The sequence below is a fragment of the Amblyomma americanum genome, chromosome 3, assembly GCF_052857255.1.
Source record: "Amblyomma americanum isolate KBUSLIRL-KWMA chromosome 3, ASM5285725v1, whole genome shotgun sequence".
Classification (NCBI taxonomy): Eukaryota; Metazoa; Arthropoda; class Arachnida; order Ixodida; family Ixodidae; genus Amblyomma; species Amblyomma americanum.
Window position 1 is genome coordinate 120,093,083 of NC_135499.1, and position 7,180 is coordinate 120,100,262.

At 48.1% G+C, this 7,180-nt stretch overlaps 1 non-coding gene across 1 annotated transcript; it reads right to left on the reverse strand.

Annotated features, from left to right (window-relative positions):
- Positions 1-3,998: 3,998 nt before the first annotated feature.
- Positions 3,999-4,070, reverse strand: TRNAM-CAU (transfer RNA methionine (anticodon CAU)). Its single transcript has one exon. It is a non-coding gene; the product is annotated as a tRNA-Met (tRNA).
- Between the last annotated feature and the right edge of the window lie 3,110 nt (positions 4,071-7,180).

Consider the following 7,180-nt stretch of genomic DNA (forward strand, 5'->3'; position numbering starts at 1 on the left):
GGTGGCTCCGTGATTGCAGCGCAAATAAATGCATTGAAGCAGCTATAATGTTCATCAGTTCTTTAAAATATGCCCACTTGGGTGCTTCGTCTGTTTTTCCCCTTCGTCGATGCATCCTATCAGCCACTGTATAGAGAAGTTTTCTGCGTCAACAGCGTCGACTGCTAGCACGCGCTGCACGATGGGATTGCACCGTTGTCCACCACCTCCACCCTCGGTCTCCAGTCTCCATGGTGGCGCACACGTGTGTCATTCATGCTCTTCCCAGCCGAACGTTGAACACCGCACGAGTGCGCAGAAAACTCCACGAGTTCCGTCAGCCGAAAACATCAGACACTGCATTGGCCACCAGGATGGTATAGATCAAACACAGTTCGAATCCCGAACGTAATCGGACAAAACCAACTGTTCAAAGTGAAATCGGCTCTTTCCTTAGTTTAAAACTGGCTTCGGGCATTTTTTGGCATTAGCAGTTAGCGGAATTTTCCTTGCGAGGCCGATTTTAGCATTTCAACGTCGTTTCATATTGGCCCAGGCCACTCCTGAATAGGTCGCTGGTCCTGGAGTTTCTGGCGGGGCTGGGGTTGAGTTTTCATCCACTTTAATGTCATCGTATTTCGATGGAGACATTGCAAACAAGTGACAGGAACTGTTTCAGCGAGATTTTCCTATATAACTTTAAAGAACGTTGGTGTCTCCATAAACGCTTCGTACATGGCAGCAACAGAACCAAACAGCAAACAGGATTGTGTGATCAAGCTTTTTTCATAGCGACAACGGAAAGTTTTTCGTTCTTCTTTGGAACAGAAATTACTGCACCGTTGCGGAAGCAGAAAAGCGTGTGACGTTATCTGCTTGTATGTGCAGTTGTGCCCTTCTGTGTCATGCCCTACATCGTGTACTTGGTCGGGAGATGCTTTTCGCTCCATTGCGGTTTGACGATCGGGGAGGCCGAGCAGCCATACAGGCTCCGTACAATGGCCAGAGGGCGCTGCGGAGCAGCACCGCTTTTAGCGCTGCCCTGGCAGGTATAATGATACTAGGCAGGCGAACGCGCTCGCCGCACTACCCGCTCTCAAGTCCAAGCTGTATTTTGTATACGACCGCCAGCCGTGTTCATGCGTTGTATCATGCGCTATGCTTTCCAATCTTGCAAGTGACCTTTGCTGGTTTTATGCCTATTAAAGGCTTATAGCAATACATTGTTCCCGCTGCTCTGAAGGGCTTAATTCCGTTGAGTTTTATTCTATTGCGGAAATTCACTCTTTGGCATCAGTGGAACGGAGGACTCCAATGAGTAGTGCATACCATCGTTGTTATTGTATGATTATGGTGTAAGAAACACGTCAGATACCTTTCATCTGCTCAAGGCTTCTTGGTTGCATAGACACCGCTAAATATAGCAATTGTCATGCGTTTCTATTGCACTTTTTTGCATACGTTCTCGAAGTGCTTAGTATAGATGCTTGTTGACTAATTCGGCACAAATTCGCAGCCATTGCTATGATTATAAAATAGAATAAATAAATCAAAAAGAAGTACTCTGCACTATGGCGAGCTATGCGCACGCCTCGCATAACAGACGAACACAAACGTTTATCGGACATGAAGATCATAAAAAGCTCAATTGTCTGGCACTCTATCTAAGCATGCAGCCACATACTGGAGCATGTTCTTTTCACTTCCCTACTCGTAGTGCAAAGTGTACCCCTCAATGTCTGGCGGGGCCTCCAGCAGGTGAGAAAATCCAGATTTTTCATGATTTCGATGCTCAGAAAACTTTTGTGGGCGTCAGTACGTGCTGTTGGCAGCAAGCTTACCCAGTCGCTAGAAGCACACGCCCCGTCTTACATTCGTATATTTCGGGCGATATGCTTGAGTGAAAATGTCGAAATAAGCTCACCCCACCCACTCCTCGCATTCCGTTAACATCTGATTCCAACAGTACGTGCGTGTTTCAGATGATCACAAACGTCAATGAAACTAAACAGCAGCTAGAAGTCCCACAAACGTCAAAAGTGCGGTTAGACGCCCGCAATTAGAAAGTATCTCACGCGCTATCAAAATTCTAAATGCACGCCACTCCATGGACTTCTAACATGTACGTAATTTGAAAATGTAGCTTTAAACGCATGGCACTACGACTGACAATGAACGGGACAGAGGTTGTCGACTTGACTGTCCGGCCTGCTACAATCTACTTCTTGGTCGTACAGCCTACTCGAAAACATGCACATTTTGATGCAAAGCTTCCTGCCTAGCTGTGATAATTCTGGGCACAGCATAACTGGCAGTTGTGTATGATGCTCCCGGGAATTTCTTAGGTCATTTTATCTAGTACTCGCCGTCATTTCAGTGCTGTGAAAGAACCTGAAAGCGTGCTGCAGCACGCGGCGCTTCCGCTCCCGCCTACACGCAGTTTCGCGAAAGCTGCTACAGGTTGCGCGGAGCTCGTGACCAAACTTCACTGTACAGAGCCTGTTGGAAGTTAACTGCTTGGAAGGTTGAGGAGGTCGAGCAGCCATATTGAACGTCAGTGACTCTCTCAGGAGGAAGACGCTTGACCCTTGCATTTCGACTTGGCGGGCGGGGAGGCCGAGTGGTCATACTGGACTTGGAGGAATTTGATGCTCGATTGATTGTCACGTTCATTACTGACTAGAGTGACGAAGCGTGACCTCAAGCAGGGAGAATAAGAAAAGTTTGACCTCATGCAGGGCGAATAAGGTAAGTTTTACAATAGTTGACTTCGAATAAAAATTGGCCATGGTTTAGCTCTGGTTAAACATGGTTGAATTGCGAAAGCTTGCTTACCTGCTTCGGCTTCTAGTCGTGTTCGCGATCGTTGTTCTCGTTGTTCCGCTGTTTCCTTGGCACGTCGCAACCTCTTTCTCTCATCCTTCCTAGCTTGCTTAGCTTTCGCCTTAGAATTTAACTGTTCCGAAGCACTAGAGCAACTAGATTGAGATATAGACTCTTCGTCGGTAACTTCCCTGGCGAGACTGATCAACCAACGCTATAGATCAACCAACCACTATATATCCCATTGAAGCCGCCACGAAGCAAGCGCAAGGCGAGGAGGTCGTCATATCAACGGCCAGACCACCTGTTGGGCTCGGCGCCGGCCTGGGGGCCACGGCACACGCGACGAGCGGCTCCCTTCTAGCTGCGGCGGGGAGCAAGCTGATGTCACGCGTCGTCATAGCAACGGAGAGAGCGGACGTCGCACCACCTGTTAAGCGCAGCACCGGCTCTGAAGCGTGTGTGTGTGGGGGGGGGGGGGGGGGGGAGGAGGGAGAGCACGGCATACGCGACGAGCTGCTAGACCTGGCGTAGTATTACTTTCACAATAAAACTAAAAACAATAGCGGCCCCAAGACGCTTACCCGCCGCGGTGGCTTAGTGGTTAAAGCACTCGGCTACTGATCCGGAGTATCCCCATTCGAATCCGACCGCGGTGGCCGCGTTTCGATGGAGGCGAAAGGCTAAGGCGCCCGTGTGCTGTGCGATATCAGGGCACGTTAAAAATCCCCAGGTGGTCAAATTATTCCGGAGCCCTACACTTCGGCACCTTTCTTCCTTTCCCTCCTTCTTCCCGTTCCTCCTTCATCCGTTCCCTCACGGCGTGGTCCAGGTGTCCGCCGATATGTGAGCCTGATACTGGGCCATTTCCTTTCCCCAAAAAACAATTTTCAATTTTTTCACAAGAAGCTACGTTGGGGCACACCAGAAGTTATGGAATGTGTTTTTGAGAAGGAGTTCATAATATCAATAAACTGCTGCGTATTTCTAATATATATGCACTAATCCACTGCAAAATACAGAAAGGAAGGCCGATACACTCCAGTGTACAATAACTTTTCATGCGGCACTTTATCGAAGGCTTTCGAGAAGTCCAAAAGCAATGAAAACGAAGGAAGTGTGCGCTGCACAATGCTTAGCCATCTCCAGTTCATAAAACCTCGAGATGCTTGGGCAGAAAAAAAGAAAAAAAATTGTAGCAGAGCGTGGTTTCGATCCACGGACCTCTGGGTTATGGGCCCAGCACGCTTCCACTGCGCCACTCTGCTGATTTTGTTTTCTTTATTGCATGGAAGAACTTCTGTAGAAAGGAGGAAACTTCAATCAGACTAGTTCGCGTCTCAAGTTACCGGGCTGCTTAATATGAGCCCCCCCATAGCCCTAACTCACCACTGCATCCCCATCAAAACATCAAAATTCAGGGAGGCAGACACAAGCATCTAGGCACGGCAGCCAGCTTGGAGGTTCGTCGCGAGCAGCATATACACTCCTCACCAACGCACACTGTTCCCGAAACACAGATTTGGACGATCTTGGTGGCTCGGCATGTCTGTCCATCATACGGCTTTTCCAAAGACTGAATAGTCCCATCAACACAAACACGTCATAAGGCACAACAGAGTTTTTGTCAACAGGCAGAAATCTAATAGTGTATGGTGTAATTTCAATGTCCTTCTTAAGAGTTCGTTGTAGTATGTCCCAAAAGAACATGGCATCACGGCACAGGATGAAGCAATGATCAATTGTCTCAGGCACGTTACACAGACGACAATTCACATTCCAGGGTACAAACATCCCCTTGTCATTAAGAAATGTCTTGACAGGCAGCGTCGCTGTGTGTAGTTTGAAAAAGAACGTTTTAGCGGCTGCCTGAATGCACATCCGCCTAACACGCTTTAGAACACTGATGTCCAAAGACCCCAGATAAGGCTGCCGATACAATGGTGTAGGGAACAAAGACTCAGTGAGAGCCTGGGTCATCTGCTTTCTCGAGAGGCTATACAGGTAATCTAAAGAGAAGCGCACAGTGAGAAAATTGAAAGTGTCAGCAACTTCCTTAAGAAATCTCCATAAAGTCCCCTCACGAGCCTGCACAGTCGGTGCGAATAAGTAAGGCAAATGAAAACTAAGCCGCCTAATGAGCACAGCTACCAGAAACGGGTCGTTTGCCGATTTGAAAAAGAAAAAACGGGAAACGAGTTGATGCACGAACAGGTGAACAAGGCCCACTCCACCACCCTCTAAGGGAAGGAACAAGTTGTCACGCCTCATCGGCTCCCATTGAGAGCGCCAAACGAATGCTGCAAATATTCTATGTATTGCTTGCACCTTCCTCCTCGCACAATGCAGGACTTGAAGGACATACGCGAGCTTTGCAAACAAAAAAATGTTACAGACCTGTGCCCTCGCAAACACTGAGAGTTCCCTACCCATCCAAGCCTGTGTTTGCCGCCGTAGAGTTACAGTTTGTGAATCCCAGTAGGCTGTACTGTTGCGAACTTGGTGCAGCGGAACGCCTAGGTACTCAAGAGGGCTACAGTTCCAGCATATACCACCGAAGTGGCTTGGCCTAGTTCCCCAATGACCCAACCAAAAGCCTTTGGATTTCTCTAAATTAAGTGCCGCGCCTGATACATCGCATAACTGTTTAGTCAAGTTTAGAGCCTCGAGTACACTCTTTTTGTCACAACAAAAGAGGGCGACATCATCAGCGTAAGCTAAAACTTTAACTTCACATTGAGCCAGAGAGAAACCGCGGATAGCTGCGCTGTTAATTATACTGAGACAGATGGGTTCCAGATATAGGGTAAACAACAATGGAGACAGTGGACATCCTTGACGAACAGATGCTTCTAGTGGTACTGGTTTCGTTAGCTCCTGATTAACAATAACCCTTGTATAGGAGTTCTTATAGCACAGCCTTATGCCTTTGAGCAAGACGTCACCAATATTTGCATACTCCAAGACCACGAACAAGAAATCGTGCCGAACTTTATCAAACGCCTTAGCCAAGTCAATTTGAATCAGAGCTACTTGGCCTATCTCATCTGATACTGTCTCTAATACTGAACGTGCAATATGGATATGTGTTTGAATACTGCGGCCTCTAATACCACAGACCTGATGCGGATCTATCAAGTCCATAATTACGAGCTGCAGACGACTGCTAAGAACCTTGGCAAAAATTTTGTAATCAACATTGCAAAGGGAAATTGGACGATATCCCTCAACAGTATAAACGCTATAAATCCGCAACAATGCAGTCTACGGTGTTCCATGTCTCACTGTTGCACTAGCTCTGAGTATCTTTCCCCCTCCAAACTCGCACTGCACTGATCCAGACCATATCAAGACTTCTTGACCTGGACATTAGCAAATCGTTTCTCCATTCAGCAGAGTGGCGCAGATAAGTTCCAAAAGCAAAGATACTAATCTGCGCCACTCTGCTGAATGGAGAAACGATTTGCTAATGTCCAGGTCAAGAAGTCTTGATATGGTCTGGATTGGTGCAGTGCGAGTTTGGAGGGGGAAAGATACTCAGAGCTAGTGCAACAGTGAGACATGGAACACCGTAGACTGCATTGTTGCGGATTTATACCGTCAACCTGGAGATTTTCAAAGATATTGAAGGGTAAAACAGAAGCAGGAACCCATTATTTGGCAAAAAACGCAGTTGTCCTCAGCACAGTGACGAAACGAATTCAGGCTGTCCGTGTACGTGCAGCCACGCCCGCAAGCACGTGTGATTCATCGGCGCGCATGTCACGTGGCCATCTGTCGGAACTAGGAGGCCGGTGGCACTAACGGTTTACTCTTGGGATAAACTGTCTCCTGAAGTAAAAGGACAAACAAGTCGCAGATTGCTCCTAAGCCTTGTCCCAAGCTCCAGTATGTCCTTTCGCGGCGTAGAACACAGCGGTGCCTGTCAAAACATGATGACGATGGATTTTTACGGCGGAAGGGCATCTGTGGCGAAAGCGCGCCATGGCACAAGGCATTTCAACATCTTGCCTTAAATAAGCCGATCGCCAGAGCAAGCGAAAGCTTGTACCCTTTATGTCACAAGTGGGTGCCCGCCTGCATTGGGATCGAACCCCGCACCGCCCGCATGCGAGGCAGATGCTCAGACCCCTAGGACACCGCTGCAGTGCCTGTCAAAACAACAGCCGTAGCATAGCCGTAGTGCACACAATGGGAGAGCACTGAACATGCAAACACTTCACTCATTGGTGACGTAGCATCCACGCCACGTCTGCGTGCCGGTTGTTTAGTTTCTTTATTTCCTTTTTTAATTCCCGGAATTACGCAGTCGGAGCTAGGTCTCTTTGAAAGGCGGCGTTGGCGGGTTGGCCGTGGCGCGTCAGAGTATGCATATCTT